This window comes from Chelon labrosus (assembly GCF_963514085.1).
Source record: "Chelon labrosus genome assembly, chromosome: 16".
Taxonomy (NCBI): Eukaryota; Metazoa; Chordata; class Actinopteri; order Mugiliformes; family Mugilidae; genus Chelon; species Chelon labrosus.
The window spans coordinates 24,900,567-24,921,186 of NC_140349.1; positions in this window are offsets into that span (position 1 = coordinate 24,900,567).

Genomic DNA, 20,620 nt, shown 5'->3' on the forward strand with positions numbered 1-20,620 from the left:
CACATCATCGCCCTCAACATGATGATGTAATCTCTCGGCTGCCTGCAGCATCCAGACCTGGCCATAGGTGGCACTGTTGCACCTCCGAATCCCCCTGTAAACCCGGTCAACCCAGTTCCCCACAAACAGTCACACTCTTGAGTTCATGGAGAGTCACTAGATCACTGCTATTAGTGATTCATGTGTGTCTCTGTTGTTTTTATTTTTTGTCCTCTCTGTACCGCCGAGATTTGTGTTCAGTGAATATTGAACTGGGTCACGGTGAGTTAGGCCTGACGTCAGCGGCCTTGGGTCTCAGGAGAGCTCGGGTAAAGATCAGTCGATACAGCTGTCAATCAGCCGATCAATTGGTCAATGAAATTTCATTTTTAGAGTGCTTTTCCCTGTCACCTACAAGCAAATGGCGTACAGTGGGAGGGTTTTCAGTTGCAAAACCAAATACGCAGACGGACGGGCTTAAAGGGTGAGTTGGTCTAAATCACCAATAAAGACCAGGCCCCTCAGGGAGTTTAGGAGTGACTTGTGGCAAGTGCAATCCACTCTGGCAGCGTAGGCTGATAGGCTGTCTGTCATCTGTCCCGTTCCCCGAAAATATAGCACTTGTTTCTACGCCGCGCGCTCTTCAGCCAGGCTGTTGTTTTGACTGCTGCAATGCACCGAGACAGGGAGTGTGTGTGTGAGAGAGAGAGAGAACAAAAATGAGAGAGGGTTAAAGAGGGAGCATGAAAACAGGAGAGGGAGAGCGCGTACTACTACTCGTTTCTGATTGGATAGCGAGAGCACGGCGTCTTTTTACGTAGGGTCATCCCAGCCAATTGGCTGCCTCCACAATATTTTGGGTTTATGAATGAAATGAATAGTGAGGAAGCGGGACAGGAGTGGTTTGATTCATCACCCGGAGCTCACGCTTTGTAGCATATAAACCAGATAATAGATAAGTGCGCTTGTTGTCTGTGCAGCGTGAGTCAGAGGGCCTCTGGATGTATAGTGACGACGGTGACGACTGTAAATGCAGAAAGCATCTACAAGCAAACATGTACCTGTCTTTGTTGTCTTGCACAGAAGTAGCAGCAGTCTGAAAGGGCGACCATGGTCCTATTGGTGGTGGAGTGGGTTGTCCACTAATCGCAGGGTTGGTGACCCCTCCCTGTATCAAAGTGTCCTTCGGCAAGATACAGAATCAGAACTTGCTTTGAATGGCAGATTAGCACCTTGCATAACAACTCTGCCACAGCTGGTGTCAGAATGGGTGTTAAAAGATGATGAAGAAACATTGTAAAGCTCTTTAAATACCAGGTAGCTAAGTGTAATATATATAAGTGCAAACCATTTACTGTGGATATTTCAATGAACACTACTTTATACTACCAATTGCTTCTGTTTCTAAACCAAAGAGTGGATCCCAATAGCAAATGCTTCAAAAAAAACAAAACAAGACATTGAGCCGTGCTCTTGTTAACAAAATCTGTAACCTCATGATGTACCTCACATCCCTGAGATGCAAAAAAACAAACTCATATCGGATAAGTAAAGCAGGGTCTGGACTGAGAGCATGTGGCACACGCTGTGCTTCAGACAAGGTTCTTTTAGAATGGTTAAACAACATCTGAGATTCGAGCGCTTTCTGCCCTCCGTACAATTATTGCTTTTGTGTGTGCAACTAAATCTAATGTTTTGAATTCCTCTAGTAATAGACTGCTGGAAAGTGATTATATTTTTCCCGATTTGAACTTTCCAGAGATTTGAATTACCTCGGTTGTGGTCACTCATAACAACTTTTGCCTTCCCTTTTCCCGTTGCTCTCTATTGCCACATCTTTGAATGCCCCACTGTTATTAAACAGTAGTCCAGAAGTGCTGACGGCCTCTTGCCCAAGCATGATGAACTAGAATCGGTCACTTCCTTGGGTTACACATAAATGAAAAGTTAGCTGTTACGGGGCGAGTGTGGACGGCTGCCCTGGCTAAATTCGTATCTGTGCATTCCAATTGGAAATGCATTGACAAGCGCAAATGTGGAGCGACCCTGGTGTGGCAAGCTGTCAAAACCTGGAGGAGCTCTACAGTTGTGGTTTTTGAACATGTCGAGAGAAACCGTTCCAGCCAGAGTGGGTTGTTAGCTTGTGACTGTGTGGTTTGATACCAGTTGAGGGTCTTTCATTGTTCTTGCTTGGTAGCTGGTGCTAGAGGCTTGGTGACGTGTTGACCACTAGCAAGGCAAGATGTGAACGACTGTACCTGCAGAGCTAATGGCTAACGTGCGGGCAATCGGTAGTGTGTCACAATAGTTTCTTGTCCTTAATTCTTTTTTTCTCTATTTCAAGGAAATTGCTGTGCGCTGTTTGCACAAAAGTTCATCCAGGAGACAGGAGATACTTTTGACTCATTGCTGCATTTGTGGAGCAGTCTATGCTTCCTGCAGCTGAATAAAATAGATGAAAGTGGATGGCAAAATTCAGCGGCCGTTTACTGTGTTTGCTGTACTGATTGTGCTGACCTGATTAAATTTATTGATTTTGACCTTAAAGTCACTATTTTCAAGGCCGCTGCTGTTGGATAGGCTAGCAGTTTGAAGTACTTCCAGTTTTATATTAATGAAAAGAATGTGTCGTTTTATATCAGGAAGTCCCTTCCAGAGCATATCATCTTATTACCCTCACGCTAACTGAGATTACATGTGCCAAGCATCCCTGGACTTGTAAGTGTGTCAACAACCTTTAGTGGAATACAAGTTATCTGAGGTCGCGTACACATGGCCAGTTCTTAAGCTGAACTGAGTGGCCTTCAGAGACAAGGCATTTACTGTTTCTGCAAATATCTACCTTAAGCATCAAAGAAACAACTGTGGGGTTTGGCATGCTGAAAATAGCAAAGGATTTGTCAGTGCCATGGGACTGCGAGAGTCTGTTTACTCTTTGTTACAGATTTGCTGTTGAATAGTTGATAATTGTGCAGCGCCTGCGACTGGAAATATGTATTTTCTAACTAAATGTCCAGCATTTTAGGGTGGAATTAGTGCTGCGGGATTTAAATTCATACTGAGAAAGAAGGACAGATAGATACACAGCAGAAGCTGCCACTAAATGGTTACTTTCCATCTTTGCAGATGATTGATAGGAAGATGGGGGTGGGGGGGGATCAATTAACTGCTGCTGTCCACAGAAATCCATACTGTGGGTCAGTGTATGGACTCAGCATCAGAGAAAGTCATTTTCCTCTGTCACATGGTCTTCAGGGGCTTGTCTGTGTAAAGGTTTGACCTCTTCCCAGGAGGGTTTGGCTTTAGATATGCTCTCTGTCAAGTGTTAATACCACCCTGGCGAGATTGCCATATTTATATGTGGGCTTTATACCGTAGGGCTCGAGCTCAGGACTTGAATATAGGAGGCGCAGCTCCAGATGATGTAGGAGTTGGCTGGATCACACACAGCTGGGTCCTGGCTTTGGTAAATGCGGAGCGGTTGGAATGTAATGTCTGGTTCCCTCTTGTTCCCCTGGTTTGAGGTCTGTATTTTTCCTCCGCTGCGCCGGGCCACGCGGTGTGGGGGTGTATAATGCTTCAGCTGTTGTGATGACAGACTCATGACCTGTTGTGAACCTTGTCCACCACTCCACCCCTCTCTCCAGTGGGCACTTCTTTTCTTTCGTTCCACTTGGATACTTTAAATATTTGCATAGACAAAACTAGATGTGAGCCTGAACCCATAGGCATGCTACCCTTTAGCCAATCGAGATAAAGACCGTCAGTTGTCATTTGCATGTAATTTGCATCGGATCCCCCCTGTGACTGTTTGCAATGTCAGGAGGCCAAATTAACCAGTGTTCCGTTTTAGCCTGATTTACATCTCATTTGCATCAGAGTTGCTTAACTAGGGTTACTTAGCTGAGTGACCCCTGTGGAAACTCCTTACTTCACCCTCAGAGGAGGCAGATAGTGCGACCTGCTAATTTCATTAAGGGAAACAGCCGTTTGACTGCGAGAGTGCCTTTGGATGTAATCATTAAAAGGGACGAGGGCTTGCAAGCTGTTTGTAATCAGGCTGTTTTTTGCGTGCATATGGACATTGTGTCATATTTACTGTAAGGATGAAAGATTAGGCAAGGAGGGGATAGCGGGCAGCATCAATCTCACTCACCATCTTAGAGTGGGCACATTAATCATCCCATCTACGGAAAATCGTCCTCATCAGACTCAGGCCACAGTGTGCACACATGGCGATGATCGCTGGATGCAGGAATGGACAGAAGGAGAGTTAGTGGCTGACTGAGCAGAAGCACCAAAGCCAATACTTCTTCATTGATCCCAGGAACTTGGACTGGGTGTTTGACGGTGTTTTGTCTTGCTAATGTGTTCATATGGCGGCGCCTGGCTGCGTAAAAGCCCCGGCTCGCTGAGTGGGCCAAATCGTTTAAGTTCTGCGTCCTCCCAGGATGAGCAGAGATCACCTGCTTTCATTCGTTTTCACCGCTCTCTCTGTTTTTATTTACAGGGGCTAAAAGAGCCGTGCAGGTGGATGGATTCCCTCAGATATTATGTGGTGGATTTCAATAAGGAGAATCAATCAACCCCGCAGTACACACTAATACACAGACACCAACCAGGGCAAAATATCATCCACAGAAATTTCATTATAATGCGTGTTTGCTTTGAAGGGAAAACCGCATAGAATTTCGAAATCAGGCCTTTGTTGCACGAGGAACCATTGCACCCCTGCTCAGTAGTGTCTTTCTATAAGCATTACTTCCAATTCTACCACTGTTTTTCATGAAAAGAATGTTAAATCCAGAAAAATGTGATTAATGTTTTTTTTTTCTTTTTTGCTCAAGGATTTATTTAAACCTCTATACATATTGTATATAGTATTTGGGCATGGTTCCAACAACATTTTCTATCCTGTTGAGTGGTTTTATTAGGAAAATATGACTCCTGTTTTCTTTATGTGCACTAATCCCATCTATAGAGGGGAATGAAAATGCCCTTGTTGGCTAAATCTGCAATTATTCCCTCTGTAAGCGGACTAGGCAGCACTCACACTCTCATTACCAGTGTTTAAGTGTTTAGTGTAGTGCGAGGTGCTTAGCAATGAACACGTGCTAGCACGCGTGCGCGTACGTACGCACGCACGCTTGTGTCTGGTGGTAGGTCTAATGAGGGAGAAGGCCTTGAATGGTTCCTATGCTGTGATGCATTAAAGCTTAATAACCTGTCCTTTCAGCTCGCTCTTAAGAACATGCTCCAGAGCTGATAATTGGAAAGATATTTGCCTCTTTCTCTTGCTCTCTCTTGTCTCTTTTGTCTAATGGCTGCTTTCAGTTCACTTGGGTCCATTATTTGCCCTTGAAGGAATATTTCTCCTTTTATCAAGTCCTGTTTTGGCTCTTTAGTCAGAGCCTAGTTTATGAATTAGGTGAAAGTGGCATTTCTAGGCCTGTAGTAGTTGCCACTCAAACGTCTACCACGTTTAGCCCTCGCAAATGTGACGGCAAATGAGCAGGAGTAGTCAAAAGGCAGTTTCTGTCTTTAAAATATTGGTTTAATCGCAGCAAATTACCAAGTAAACAACGCTGGAATCTGAAAATGCAGCTGTAACAGCCCATATCACGACAGAACAGGAAAAAGATCGCTGTTCCCTCTCTGCTGCAGGCACTGTAAATGATGAACTTGTAGAGAGAGATCATCAAAAATAACACTAAGCATGAAAGAAACGAGATAGTAGTTTAATGAGGCATCCACTCCAACGTCTACTTAAATGCTGATAACAGGGCTTTCAACCGTAAGCCCTACCCTTGTTTACTGGCTACCGAGCTTGCATGCCGCAACGACTATCTCCATGACTGCCTTGGAAACCATTACTGATGAAGACCATTAATATACATAGTAGAAAAAAATGGATGTTTGACTGCTTGATTAAACTACTATTTCCAAAGTCAAAAAGCCCCGTAAAGTTCTGTAAAGTTCCTACATTAGATCTGTTTCCATGACATTTGAGAATAACTGACAGGAAGTTGAATCAACAGGTCAGGCTGATTCAACTTCGACAGGTCAGCGCAACATATTGTTTCTCTTGTATTTTATGCTCTGTGGCCATGGGAGTGGAGCCATCACCTGGTCTGTGAGGCTTGAGATTACTTTTTTCTTACGTAAAGCCTGCCCTACAAATTGGGGGCGTTGGGTTCGAAAGGTATGGGATTACTGGCTGACGAAAAGACGATGAGGACCCACGTTGGGAACTGTACGATCCAGCTCTGGAGCTCGACGCACATTAGAGACTAAAAGTCTGGATGTTTCAACCTTGCGCTCTTTGTCTCAGAATATGTCCCAGTCCGCTTACTTCATGGAATTGCAATAATATCAAATCTCTGCAATATCCCTATCAGTCATCAACAGCAGTTTGGTAAATGGGGGCGATTAGGCAAGGACCTTTCAACATGTTATTTTTTTTTCTTCCACTCCTATCCTCCGAGGATCAGCAGCTGAGCTAAATTTTACCACCAGAGACAGAAAGACGGAGCTCCAGCGTGCTTGTCAGACTGCTCCCAGGCTAAACAGCCGTAGGAATGTGACATAAAAATAAGCTATGGATGCCCTGCTGACAACTTGGTGACTTGCAAATCATTCCCGGCGTCCTGCATATATAACATATAACATTTTCCTGTGTGTGTTACCTTCCAGTGTTTACGCCTTCAGTGGTGTTCCTGGGAGCGTTATTGATGAGAGTCGGGGTTGAGGCTCGTGCCAGCCGGTGCACACACACCGCGCTACTAGCTGCCGGTCTGCTAGATGTAGTCCTGTTGGTGTCCCTATATGCTGTGGATTTGATTAAAGGGTAACTGTATGTGTTGACGCCCTGAGCAGTGTCTGTATTGCTTGCAGTAAGTGCCTAATGTGTGGTCACAGTTGGTGGAAGCCTGTCCACATTGCTGCGCCGCCAGCGGGCCGGGGACGACGGCTCAGCGCGGCTGCTTGTTTAATGCGCCCTGACCCAGAAACTAGCAGTCTGACCTCTTTAGCTTCTGCTTATAGAAAATCTCCCTCCCTCTCCCTCTCTCTCTCTCTCTTCATCTCCCCCCCCTCCCTCACTCCCTGCACATGTCTTCGTCCCTGCCTGTGTTGGCCTTCTGTCGTCTCCACCTTAGCCTGCAAACGCTTGAACTTGCCAGTTTCTTTATCCGGCCTGTCCGTTCTCTTTTCCCTCTTTTAAACCAGCATTACTTTTTTTTAAAAGATCAACTAAAAAAAAGAAGAAAAATCCTGTAGTCGTGAAGCTGACTGAGAGACTTGATCTATCAGTTGTTTGCTCTCATTCTGCGAGCATCTTTAACGTGTGCATTTTTATTGTCGCACACAAAAACGGTTTAGGAACAACTAAAAAAAAAACATGAAGAACAGCACAAGGTGTTGACCTGGCCTCCAAATTCACTAGATCCCAAACTGATCAAGTATCTGTGGGATGATCCACAGAGGCCCCTCCCCTCAAAGACCCCCACTAACAACATTCTGTTGCTGCCAGACACCACAGGACACCCTCAGAAGGCCCATGTCCATTCTCTGATGAGTCACAACTGTTTTGGAGGCACAAGGGAGACCTACACAATATTAGGAAGGTGGTTATAATGTTGTGGCTGATCAGTGTGTATATGGCAACCTCAGTGTCATCAGTTACATATTATAAATTTTCTAGTTTTAGAAGATAAAAGATAATGTTAATGCTCTGAGGACTGCATGCTTCCTTGGATTGTTGAGAAGGGGTTTGAGAAGCAAACATAAAATCAGCTGTTACTTTCTATTCACACACACACACACACACACACACACACAGCCACACTTCTCTCGCCCCATCTCCCCCCTGCCCCTGTTATTGTGACTTATATAAGCTGTGCTACTGTTTCTGTTTGACCTCTCACTGTGGTGACAGTTAGTGCTGTGAGAACGTCGCCCAGTCCCGTTCAATCAGGCTCAACAGATATGTGTGTGTGTGTGTGTGTGTGTGTGCGCTTGCTCGTGTGCGTAAGTGCGTGGCCTTCTGAAATATTCAGCTCGAACCAAGCAAAATGCTACTTTGGCAAAACAAAAGTTGACCAGAACTGTGAGTGCTCCTGCTGGAATTTATATTTATGTAAAACATAAGAATCCCCTCAAGTAAAAAAAAAAGTATAGCAAGACATACTGTAGTTCATAAATGATCTGAGTCTATCAAGTCATATAAGACAATGCTGGCTGAAAATGGTTACATATTCATGTGGGTGCTCGCTTATGTTATTGAATATAAAGTATAACTTACAAATGTATAGGAAGTGTACGCAAAACCCACTCAGGTTATGAACTCCTTACTAAAATGTGAAGTATAGAAGACTGGGAGCTTGAATGGGAAATACTATGTATTGTGCAGAAGTGGTCAATCTCCCAAAATAGTGTAAACATTGCTGAGTTGAATGAAACATAGCTAATTAGAGAAGCTTTTTAGAAATGTGGATGCTTTCTGTGTGCAAAGGCATGTATGTGTGTGTGTCAACATGTGTTTGTCGCCACTCCGGACCCCCCATCTGGCCAATACTAAATGTCACCCCCCCCCCCCCCCCTTTGTGCGGCGCGGGGGATGTTATGCAACTTTAACCAACGACGCAGCTCTTGCGGCGTCAACAAAGCCTGCCGGCTGCAGATCTGTCCGCGACAGCCTGTTGTTTTTGTTATTTTCCTCTCTCTCTGTGATTACTGACTACATTAGCAAGTTAATTATATGACCTGACATGTACCACTTGGTGAGAATCACGTCGGGAACGTCGGCACTGGATAGCCAGAGAGCCCAGCTTGCACGGCTATGACAAACAAGCAGAAAAGAAGCAGGTTAAATGATAGACGCCTGTTTGTTTGTCTGTCTGTCTGTTGCGCGCGCGTGTGTGTGTGTGTGTGTGTGTGTGTGTGGCTGGTGCAATGAAAACTTGTGTGCAATTTGTCCTCATTCTAGTTCTCACATGCTTGAGCTGGGGATTGCACTGTTTGATGCCTTTCAAGGCCCAGTTCTCTTAGTCCTCTCTTCTCTCTCTCCCTCTCTCTCTCCCTATCTCTCTCTCTCTCCCTCTCCCTCTCTCTCTCTCTCTCTCTCTCTCTCCCTCTGTCACTCTCCCCCTCTCTCTCTGTTTATAGCTATGTAACCAGTGGCCTGGTTGTTGGGTTCTTGTGCACTGAGTTCACCTCTCTCTCCCTGGGTGAGTCATTGCAGGATAATCAGGCCCAGAGCTTTACAAGGATAACTCAGGCCGACAGAATAGACACGTTCTGGCCCGTCGTTACCTTCCCGCCCCCCCCCCCCCCCCAAAAAAAATATAGATAGAAAAGGAGAGATTAATTGAAGGACAGCAGTTGTGTTTATTTAGTCCATTTAAAGAAGATTTCCTCTCTCCTCAACCAACTTATTGTATACATGCTTTGCGTCAAGAAGCCTATGAATGGGTATGTACACCGATCATGCATAACATTAAGACCACCTTCCTAATATTGTGTAGGTCTCCCTTGTGCCTCCAAAACAGAATATCTTTGGTGGGGGTCTTTGAGTCCTATGGGTCAGGCTTCTACCAGTGCACCCCACAGATACTTGATCAGTCTGGGATCTTGTGAATTTGGAGGCCAGTTCAAGCCTGAGTCAGGCTGCATCCTGCTGGGGATGGCTGCTGACATCAAGGAGTGTCATTGCTATGACGTGGGGGTGCTTGGTCTGGTCTAGGTGGGTGCTACATGTCTAAGTAACATCCACGGGAATACCAGGTCCAAAGGTTTCCCAGCAGAACATCGTAATGTCACAAGATGGTCAATGTTATTCACTTCTCCTGTCAGTGGTTTTAATGTTGTGGCTGATCGGTGGATGCATGACAGTTTGCACCCTGTGACCTATCTCAACCAGCAGGAGAGCAACAGTGAGTTGGCACATCAGGGTTTTCCCCAGGTTAGTGCCAAGGCCAGTGCCCAGGATAATTATGGTATTATTGCGTGTGTGTGTGTTTATTTTACCAGAACATTCTCCTCTTTCCTTCATTCCCCTCACATTCCCGCTCTGCACCGCGTCTGAAGCCAGTGGTGCCATCTGTCAGTTCTGTGTGCGTGTGTGTCCGTGCACACACCCTGAGCTTCAGAAGGAGAGTATATTATGCAAATTTGAGACAGAACAAGGAAAGAAAGCAGAGGGTGGCTGTGAGCGGAAGGGCGGAGAAGGAGGGGGGGAATGGAAATGATTCCGTATGTGTGTGTGTGTGTGTGTGTATTTGCGTGTGTGTCCGCCCGAGAGCTGCAAAGTCAGCCGTTAATTTGACCCCTTCCTGGCAACATGAGTGTGTTGTGGTTTGACACTGCGCGTGTGTGTATGTGTGAACTGGAAAGCGGCTGGTACCACCAGTCCCTTTACTGGAAGCACGCTGTGAAGCTGGAGCCGTCCAAGTGTTATTTGGTGCGCAGGGGTGGAAAGAGAAGCAGCAGTTCCAAAATGTCCCTCTCCTGTAGAAGTGACAGTTTGGCGAAAAAATACTCGCCTGGAACTGAAGTTACTGACCTCGGAATGTACCAAAGGAAGATGTAGTTATTTAAAACATCTTTACCCACAATGCAACTCGACTGGAGACTGTAATAGATTCTGGTGTGTTATGCTAGTTGTAGCTAAAGTATCCTTGAGCTGATATAAACCGGTAAATTGACATTTATATGTGCAGGAAGCTTTTCAAAAGCAGTTGCTAAGACATTCATGAACTTGTCGCTCTATATGCTGATAATGATATAGTCAGTTCTCATTAATATTAAGAGACTAATTGCTCTCAATACAATCCAAAATATTTTTCATTATCAATCTTTTGCCCCAACCTTGCACTGATTCGAGTGTCATCCCTCAAGGTAATGACACTACCTTTATACAGCTTCCTAAAACCTGTTTCAAATGCAGTATGCAATAGCTGCTGACAAACTGTAAAGGTTTCAAATAAAAAAAAAAACACACAAAACCAACATTTATTTATTTCATGTTTGGCTTAAGAAATACTTCACTGGTTTTTATGATTTCACTCTAATGAATATGTGGCTCTTGTTGGTCAGGGACACCTTTCCAACTTTCAGAAAACATTCAGATGTCTTCGCTGACCTCAAAACATGGACTGTATTTTGGAAAAGCAAGGTCAGCCTTCATCATTCGGTGCAACAAGGACAAAAGGGGAAGAGTTGAAGCTGAAATGTACAAATTAACAAGAAAAACAATAACTGGGGAATATGATTGCAGCTGTTTGGTTAATGACATAAATAAAGAACCTGCAAGCAATTTGAAACGTAGCGAAGAAAAATACTTAGCTCATAACATGCTTGAAAGCAAAATTACAAAGTCCAAGTACAGAAAAAAAAAAAAAAAAAAAACACTCGCAGATGGGGAGAATTGCTGAAATTTATTGCTTCCATCCTTGGGTAGGGCTCAGGCTACATCACCGCAGCATAAGCCTTGTTTGTTGCTCCCAGTGGCACAGTGTGGTTTCAGCTTTGGTCATGTCAAACTCAAAACATCTTACAGTAAGCACTACTCAGAGTTTGCCACATCCGCCCCGTGTTGTTGTGACTGAACCATTAGGACTTCTTTGCACCACTTTCTGCTTTTAGACTTGAGGGGCAATTACATGAAATGCAAAATATAAAGTCAAACAGCCTTGTAGGCGTTAAGCAGCTGTGACTGGATAACCTTCTTGGGCTATAAGCTCTACATGACGTGTAATATACATGCTGGAGGTAAATTATTGGAAGACCCTGAATAAATAAGATCAAATCCCAACTAAACACCCATGGGAGATTATTGATTAGCATGTTCTCCCTTCCACATCATCATCAAAACATCAAATGAATGAATACATTCCTTGACATACAAGGTGTTCATATCTTCAGCAGAGTTCAAAAGATTTGGAGTGCCTCTGCCAAGGGGTCTTGATGATTAATATAGCGTCTTTAAAGGGGAACTACTGTTTTTTACAACCTGGACCTTATTTCTGGCATAAAATACGATCGTTTACTCACCCATATAACTTTTGTGTAATTTGTAGTCAGTCGGAGATATTTGATCTGCGTATATCCATATAGTGGGAGTGACTGGGGCACTGAAACGCAGCCTCTAAATAACACATTATCTGCCGCGAAACTCGTTCATTTCACCAATATTTTGTACGCTATATTGTACGCTAGTGCTATTCCCCGTTGAGTCCAGAGTTACCTGTTATCATCATCCGGGGTCTGTAGATTGACCTACTAACCTCTGACCTGGATGATGTCATCTCTGAGCATCGCATGCACCTGCGACGGTCATCTTGTTTACCTGTAATTTGCTACTGCTGAGGTTCGTCCACAACCTCAGAATAAAAATATTCAGCCATGTAGCAAAAAATTAGCAGTAGCAAATTACAGGTAAACAAGTAATTAAACGACCGTCGCGGGTGCGCGTGACGCTCACATCCAGGTCAGAAGACATCATCCGGGGTCTGTAGGTCAATCTACAGGGGAATATCTTAATGGGAAATAGCACTAGCGTACAATAACAAAATATTGGTGAAATGAACGGGTTTCGCAGCAGATAATGCGTTAGTTAGAGGCTGCGTTTCGGTGCCCCAGTCACTCCCACTATATGGATATACACTGATCTAATTATCTCCCAACTGACTACAAATTACATAAAAGTTATATGCGTGAGTAAACGATCGTATTTTATGCCAGAAATAAGGTCCAGGTTGTAAAAAACAGTAGTTCCCCTTTAATTTGGCATAAATATGTACATACAGTATAATATGGATGTCCATGGATGTTGGATCTTCTCCTGATTGGAGGCATTGATGATACAGTCCAGCCTGTCAATTCAAATGTTAAATGAACATGATACACGCCCTGTACTGAAGAAAACATGCTCAAATGGTTATTATCACTGGTGTATAGTTTAGTTTTCTTTGACATTGTGATCTCCTAATTGGTGCTACCTTCAAGTGAAGCTTGAGGTTACGACATGGGAAGTTGTGTATGCAAAATGCTTGGCGTTCAAGTGGTAACATCAGACAACATCAGTCTTGGGAACATCACTGCAGGCGACCGTTAGCCAGTAGCCAGTTAACAGCTCAGCCACCTTAAGTAACTTAATGTAGAAAATTGTTAATGACAGGAAGAGGCTGATGAGAATATCAGCATTTATGACAATTCAAAAAAATCACTATACAACTTCTGAAAATTGCAGCAAATGCGCCACTACACTGTATACCCCTATAGGGAGCTGTGTGTATGGATTCTTCTTCTGGACATTGTAAACATGACCCCATTTGAAGGCAGTGTGATTTCCCAGATGTAGGGTGTGATCAGTCACTGAATCAGACACATCTGTATAGGAGTAGGCCTGACTTTGCACACACATACATTTGGACATGCAACCATCACAATGAAAAAAAAGCACAAGTGCAAATAATACAGAAGATGGTTGAAGTCCATTTAGCTGCTCCGGGTTAATGTATTGACATATGGAATTTTAGAAGCGAGTGGAAATGACTGCAACCGCTTAGCAAGAGTCAGAGATAATTAAGAGCATAATTACATGAATGTTACTGTATCAAAATGGAAGAAGGTGCTGATCCTCTGCTTCTCAAATAGGTCAATCTAAAGTTGGAGAATCCATTGTCCTTAATTTGTAATCTGTAATGTGCCGAGGGAGTGATGGCAAGAACGCTAAACGACAGGCAACACTGCGGAGTCTTTGTGTTTCCGTGGAATCTGAAGTCATACTTTATGTCTACAGTGGAAATGAAATAAACATCCCCGTGAAGCAGAAACAAAGATGCTGTTATAGCCATCTAATAGCATGAAACATTCATTCTGTCACAGTAAATAGTAGAAGTATGGGAAGTAGAATGCTGTAATGACAGTCGGGATGGCATAAGGGCTGTCAGCCCACGGGGACATCATTAGATGAGATTAGGAGCAGCGGAGAGGTTATTTTGTTTGGCCCATGGTTCAGAGTTGTCATCTGGCTGACCTTTGGCCCTGGCCGTCTCCTGTGGCACAGCCTATTAGTTGGATCTTGCGCGTCCGCGTTCGTGACGTTCTTGCTCTTTTCTGTAGCAGTAAAAAGGTTGATTATGAATGCTTTGCCGTGGCTCCGCATGCAATGTTTGTGTAGGAGTAAACCTCGCTAGACTGTCCCGTGCGGCAGAAGAAGAAATCTGTGTGTTGAAGACGGACAGCCACATATGACACCAATTCAGTCTGTAATGAGTCGGAAATTCATCAGTCAAGATAATGTCACTTATTTCGAGGGAGCGAGTGCTGATTTTCTCTGAAAGCTCAGCAGTGGTGTATCAGTCTCTATGGCTAAATTTCCCCTTGAGTTGGAGAGAGACGGCATTTCAAGATGACACCAGACAAAGTGAGTTTTAGCACCCTGCAGTACACGGACGCAGTTTAGGATCACTTTAACCACAGAGACACGGAAGATGTGACAGCAGTGGCGTTCCACTCCAGTAAGGTGTGTATGTGTGTTTCCTTATTTCACATCCCTGACTGGGCGGGCGATATTCTCATGGTCCCACAGGAGTGCCTCAGTCTTCCATTTTTGCCCTCTGCAGGAGGTGAACCAGTGAACAGGCCTGTAATTGCAGTAAACGCAGAAATGCAATATTCACACCAGGACTGCTCGGCTCGCTTAATGGACGACTTCTGTCATCCGTCTCACACTCCCTCACTCTTTTTTTTTTTTTTCTCTCCTGTTTTTGTCTGAGCTTTCAACACTTTTATCACCCCAGGGTGCCACATAGCAAAGTCATCTCCAACAGACAAATCAGAGACAAGAATGTCTTTGAAGAAAACATCAACAACACACTTTTGCAGATGCATGTAAATATCAGTGTACCATTGCCGTATTTTACAGAAATACGCCACTCAAGAGAAAGACAAGGCTGTGGCTGAGGCGTTGTTGCTACTTCCCATCAGTTGTATCGTTAATGCAGCTTGGGATTCAGTAAGTTTGAGGGATGAGGGATCGCGTGATGACAGGATATACATTTTTTGATTATTTTTTTCTTTTCTTGCCAGTTTTTCCTGTGAAATAGGAATCGTTTCACCTCACAAATCTCCCACGTTTAGTGTTACACTTTCATTTTTTAAAAAAATCTCAGAATCTGAAGCAACAGAAGCTGACATACCTTGACTTATCTCTAGTATGGGTGAATGTCACATTCCGGGAAGCCAACGTGGGAAGTCGAGTGCACAAAATATTTTGCATTCAACTACAGCTGCTAGGTAACTGTTGTAACAGTCTAACAAGTTAACGGTCGGGCAACTTAATGCAGGAAATGATGATGAAAATATGAGCAATTTTTTCAGACATAATATCAAATTATAAAGACAGCTTTATGCAACTAAACTGCAATATATTAACCATAGACAGCATAAAGATGGACAGCTCCTCAAAAGTTAAGCCAAAGCAAGTAGAGCTCCCCCTGGTGTCTGTCTGCAGTATAGGTCATAAGCTCCACCTCCTCCACGTTAGTGAACTAAAACAGTAAAATACATGTCAAATATATATTTTTTTCAAGGATGGTTTCTGTCATTTCAGGCATTTACTATAATAATGATGCAGGCTCAAGTGTCATTTTTGTGGATAAGTTAGTTATTCAACGCTATAGAGACAGGATGTGACATAATGGCGGCTACCAGTTGCCATGCCAACCGCTCTCGGACCTTACTGTGCAGACTTTGGCCTCAAAGTCGCAAGATAGCGTCAGTATGCAAGGGAGTGGCGAGACGTTATCCACATTACTGCAGTCCATGATATTAACTCACCATCCACCCAACCTCAACCCAACTTGAACACCATATTGAAAATTTTCCCTTACAAGACAGGGCCGTACAGACTTGCCTCATGGATATGCTAAACACAACCCTTGTGTTTTTGAATGCCTTTAAGAGACAACATTGGCGGCTTTGGTGTCATCATAAGGGTCATTTTCTTCACCAAACTCATCAAATGGCTTCGTAGCTAGATGTGAGTAGTTGCGGTGGTTGGCTGCTGCTTGTAACTGTATGATTTCTAGGCTCTGACTGCGTTGCTTTCACAGTATTTTGACCACTCATATTTTGGGTTTTGTGAGTTTTGGTGGTATTTGGACAGCTTTTGAGCTGGAAACCATTAGCTGTATCTGGCAACACTGCAGTTTGGTTGAACTGAAAAGGGAAGACATGCAGCTTGATTGTTAAAAGGAGTTGCAGGTGGACATTCTCGTTTTAAGGGGGCCAAAAGTTTTTGGCAGTCAAGCAATCTTAGGAGCTGCAGATTTACTGATGATAAAAGAGATTTGTTAGTATGAATTTGAGTATCCCTGTTTTCCTACCCTGGTTCTTAAAGCACTAAATGTCTCTTTGTACATTTTAAACACTTTAAAGTAAACATATCACATTTACCCTGTGGCACAAACTGAATATAAATTTGTACAAATAGAAACATTCTTTTTTTTGTCATCTTATACATTCAATCAGTCTCATAATTTATCTCTAAGCATTTGCTACTTTTGTACTGCATGTGTTCATAATCTGTTAAAAGCCAATGTAAACATAGAACATTCAAAAACCTGGTTGTACATCTTCCTGTATGTAGAATATTCAAATCTTTGTTCGAGTCACCCGAGATAATAGTGCACACAAACTCACTGGTTCATATTTCCTCTAGTGCCTCAGGCTCACGATGCAGACTGATTTAGTGAAACTTAACTTTCACACCCTGAGGCCTCACGCCATCTCTCGCCTCTTCTCCTTTTCTTTGAGCAATTAAAAGAGTTAGCGTTGCGAGAAGGCTGTTGAGCGGCACTTCGCTTCCATGTCTCGCCAGACAATAGCCGCTCTCTGTCACTTTAGCGGAGGCGCGATGCACAGTCGGCTCAGACAAAGGAGGGGAACGACAAAGTGAGAGAAAGCCCTGGAAGTTTGTTTCAACAGAGAGATGCGCCCATAAAACACTCATCATCATATCTGATGCAGACAGAATCATTCCCAGGCCTGAGATGTGGAAGTTGTGTGTGTGTGCGTGTGTGTCTGCGTGCATCTGCACCCCCTAATAACTGATTCCGATCACCGCCACACCATTGTCTTGTAGTTGCCTCACGAGAAATGAAGCAGGAAAGATAAAAAATGATGGCAGAGAGAGGAATCCTAATTAATTGTGATGAATATGCAGATTGGGTTGAATCCTCAGGATAGCCGGCTCTTTTCACCACGATCTGCTTCAATATTTAGTCAGAGCTTAGGGACAAAGACAAGTCTACGCCAAGAATACAATCAGCCTCAATTTAACTTCCCTGCTAGTCCTTAGACGGTGAAGTGTGTGTGTGTGTGTTTTTGACAGTTTTTTCTTCCCTTTTCTCTTCAGAAATGTGCGTCTTATAAAAACACTGATTCTTCCACAGTCTCTTCAGGTTTTGTTTTGCTTTCGTTTAAATTGGTGTAACATCTCTGCTTGAGGTTTTTATTGGTGGAACATGATTTGTTTCTTTTGCATGGCACCCCAACGGTGTTATTTGACAAGTTTGTCTAAAGATGTTTTAGCATCCACACGCACTCAGCAGGGATAGAATCATCTGCATGAAGATGTTTTTTTCTATTATAAACAGTCTCTGAATGTCAAATCAGTCTCTGGCCTCTTATCTTGAGACTTTCTTGAGTCTTTTTCTTGTCAATACACTCAAAAATTGGGACAACGAACCTTCCCATATCGATCTCTTATTTCCTACCATTTCTCCACTGTGTCAATCTAATAAAAACATAGAATATGATTTCCTTTTCACTTATTATGTCACCAAGACTGCTGTATTGCTGTACTGAAGTAAAAAAAGACAAGCTTAGTTCATGGTGCATCACTTCTATGTAGCTCCAGACCTAACGTGCACCTGCCTAGAAATGTAACTATGCACAGAAGATTTTCCCTTGTTCAGCTTCCTACAAACCATCTACTCAGATGTCTTCTCTATGTCTTTGTGTTGCAAGGATTTCAGTGAAAGTAACTGCTGATCCACATATACTAACTCTAACATGAGCCACTCTGGTCCACTTGCCACTGAGTGAGGTACACAGAGAAATGGCTGACTCGATGTTTCCTAGACCTTAAGAGGCGTAGGGCTTGTTCAGACCTTGTATTAAGATCCGATCTGTACTATCCAAACACCCCCAGGGAGATCGCATTTGAGAGATCTATTCTTTGACCACATCTGGAGGTGGTCTGGGTCGCATGTGTCCGCATGTAACCACATTCCTATGGTAGTGTGAACGCAATGCATCCTGATTTGCATTACAGGCTTCCTCTACTCAACAGGGGTGGCCCTGCGTCAGCGGAGTTTTGTCTCATTCATTCCGGAAAACACATACGATCGCTATTATAAATGATCGCCTAAAAAAAAGAAAAAGCCCTGTAAGTGATTTCTGTCCATTAGTAAGTTACGTATTTCCTCGTGTCTTTATTTGCATTTATTACCAGAGATTATGGTGTGTATGTAATCTTCCAGGGTTGGAGTTATAATCTGAGTGCGTGGTCTTTGTGCAGGTCTAACTAACATCTGGGTGGAAATCGCTAAATAATAACCTAACATGTGAGCCAAAGTCATGACGCACACACATAAAAAAGCACTGTTCTCAGTTCTGGTGCAGAAGTAGAGACAGTAGCCGTTAAAATATTGTGCTGCGCCCCAGATGATGTCGGGTTTATTTACATACAGAGCGAGAAACTGAGATCGGATCTGGAGACGCATGTTTAATGCCAGGTCTAGACACACGTACCTAAAGATGGATACTTGCGATCTGATCCAGCCCAGACTGGATCTTAATGCCAGGTCTGAACAGGCCCTAAAATTACAGAACAATGGCAACATACTAGTGCACAGGTAGAAATACTTTCACTGGTGTACCCCCCTACGGTGTAGGCTCTGCTTAGGCCGTATAAACCAAGCTTTATTCACAGTGGTTCTTTGAGCTAAGTGCTAATATCAGCATGCTAACGTGTTCACAATGACAATGTAGCCTTTATGATGGCTAGCAGGTAACACATTAGCTTAGTTTGCCTTGTTAGCATGAAAACTTTTACTCGTTAGCACTTAACATAAGCTGCTTTCTCACTCCAGATACTGTCTAGAGACAATCAGGACTAGATATTTCCTGGAGTTGTCCTTTCAGACATTTAACCTCAACATCGGATTTTCAGTGTCAGACACATTCGTAGGAGTGGAAATATTTAGTCTGGTGAAGGGTGCTGCTTGTGGAGAGTTTGCCGACGGCATTACGTAAATAGTATGCTGAGTCAGTGTTTTTGTTTGTTGTATGTAGCAGGTTTGCAGCTTGGCCCTAACCAATCAAGTGTTTTGCTGTTTCATAAATTATTCTGTAGGCTTTAACAAGAGAGACAGCTAGCTTTGAGGAATTCTGTCAGTGAGGCATTTTCATTGCCATCTTCATGAAATATAACCCTTGAGCTTTGCATCAGTAAAATCAAAGAAATGTTTTCAACACTGCCACCTGCTCGTTGTGAGCGCTCTCTGAGTTCTACACGGACCTCCCCCATTCACTCTCACTCAATCGGACAGTACATAGGCTTTGTGTACTGAGGAGCCAGCAGGGTAAATTCTGTTTAATGCCCGCTCCAACAGATTCAGACGTTTGCATTCTCTGCATTTCTTCTGTCTAGATAAATCCAGGGCTATTGCTCCACATAAGGGCACCGGATGGAAGGTTAGGTATCACTAAAGTCAACGGCACCTCCGGCTGTCGAGATCTTTCAGCCTGGACCAAAATAGTTTACCGGAAATTTGATTTTAACTGTTTTTTGAAAGACAACAACGCTTAAGAACAACTGCAGTATCCATTTTCTTTATAAAACTGTATTGCATCCAATATTGGTCATTTTTATTTATTAAGTGCATAAAGTTAATTCCTGCTTTCAGTTTCATCAGTAGCAGTTTGTGAATTACAAACCCATAACAGTAACACAGTGCTGACAGTTTACTTTCTGGCAGTCTTTCCAGTTTCCAGTTTAGACACGCATCCGGCTTCTGCTGAAATTTCAGATTCACTATATATGTTTACTTTCTGCTTTCTGTTTTGTGCCAAAGGAAACTGTGAAAGCATCGCCTCACATTCACTTTGATTCCATCTATATCTCGAAACCCAGTAAGTAAGACCGACTATATGAGGTGTGTGTTTGACAGAGTTGTATTGGAAAAGGAAAATCAGCAAATAAAATGTTAACAAGAACAACTCAATGTTATATTAATGACTGCCAAAGATGAAGGAATTCTTCTGTTATGCTGGAAAGGTCCTTCAATGCCGACCATTAACGAGGAATGGAAAGTTGAGAAAAGGCTGTGAGGTAACAAGAAAACTCTTTGAGGTCAGTACAGGACCCAGACTCGACCTTTACTCCTTTCATCATCTACTTCCCATTTTCCCCTCTTTATATTTGCAATCTTTCCTTTATCTTCCCCTCTCCATCCAGACCGACTTCATTCTCACAAACGTGATGAGGTGTGTGTGTGTGCACGGATTGATTCGGTGTGCGGTTGCACGCGCACGGCCGCAGTGAAGGCTTGAGTCATTTTAATGTCTG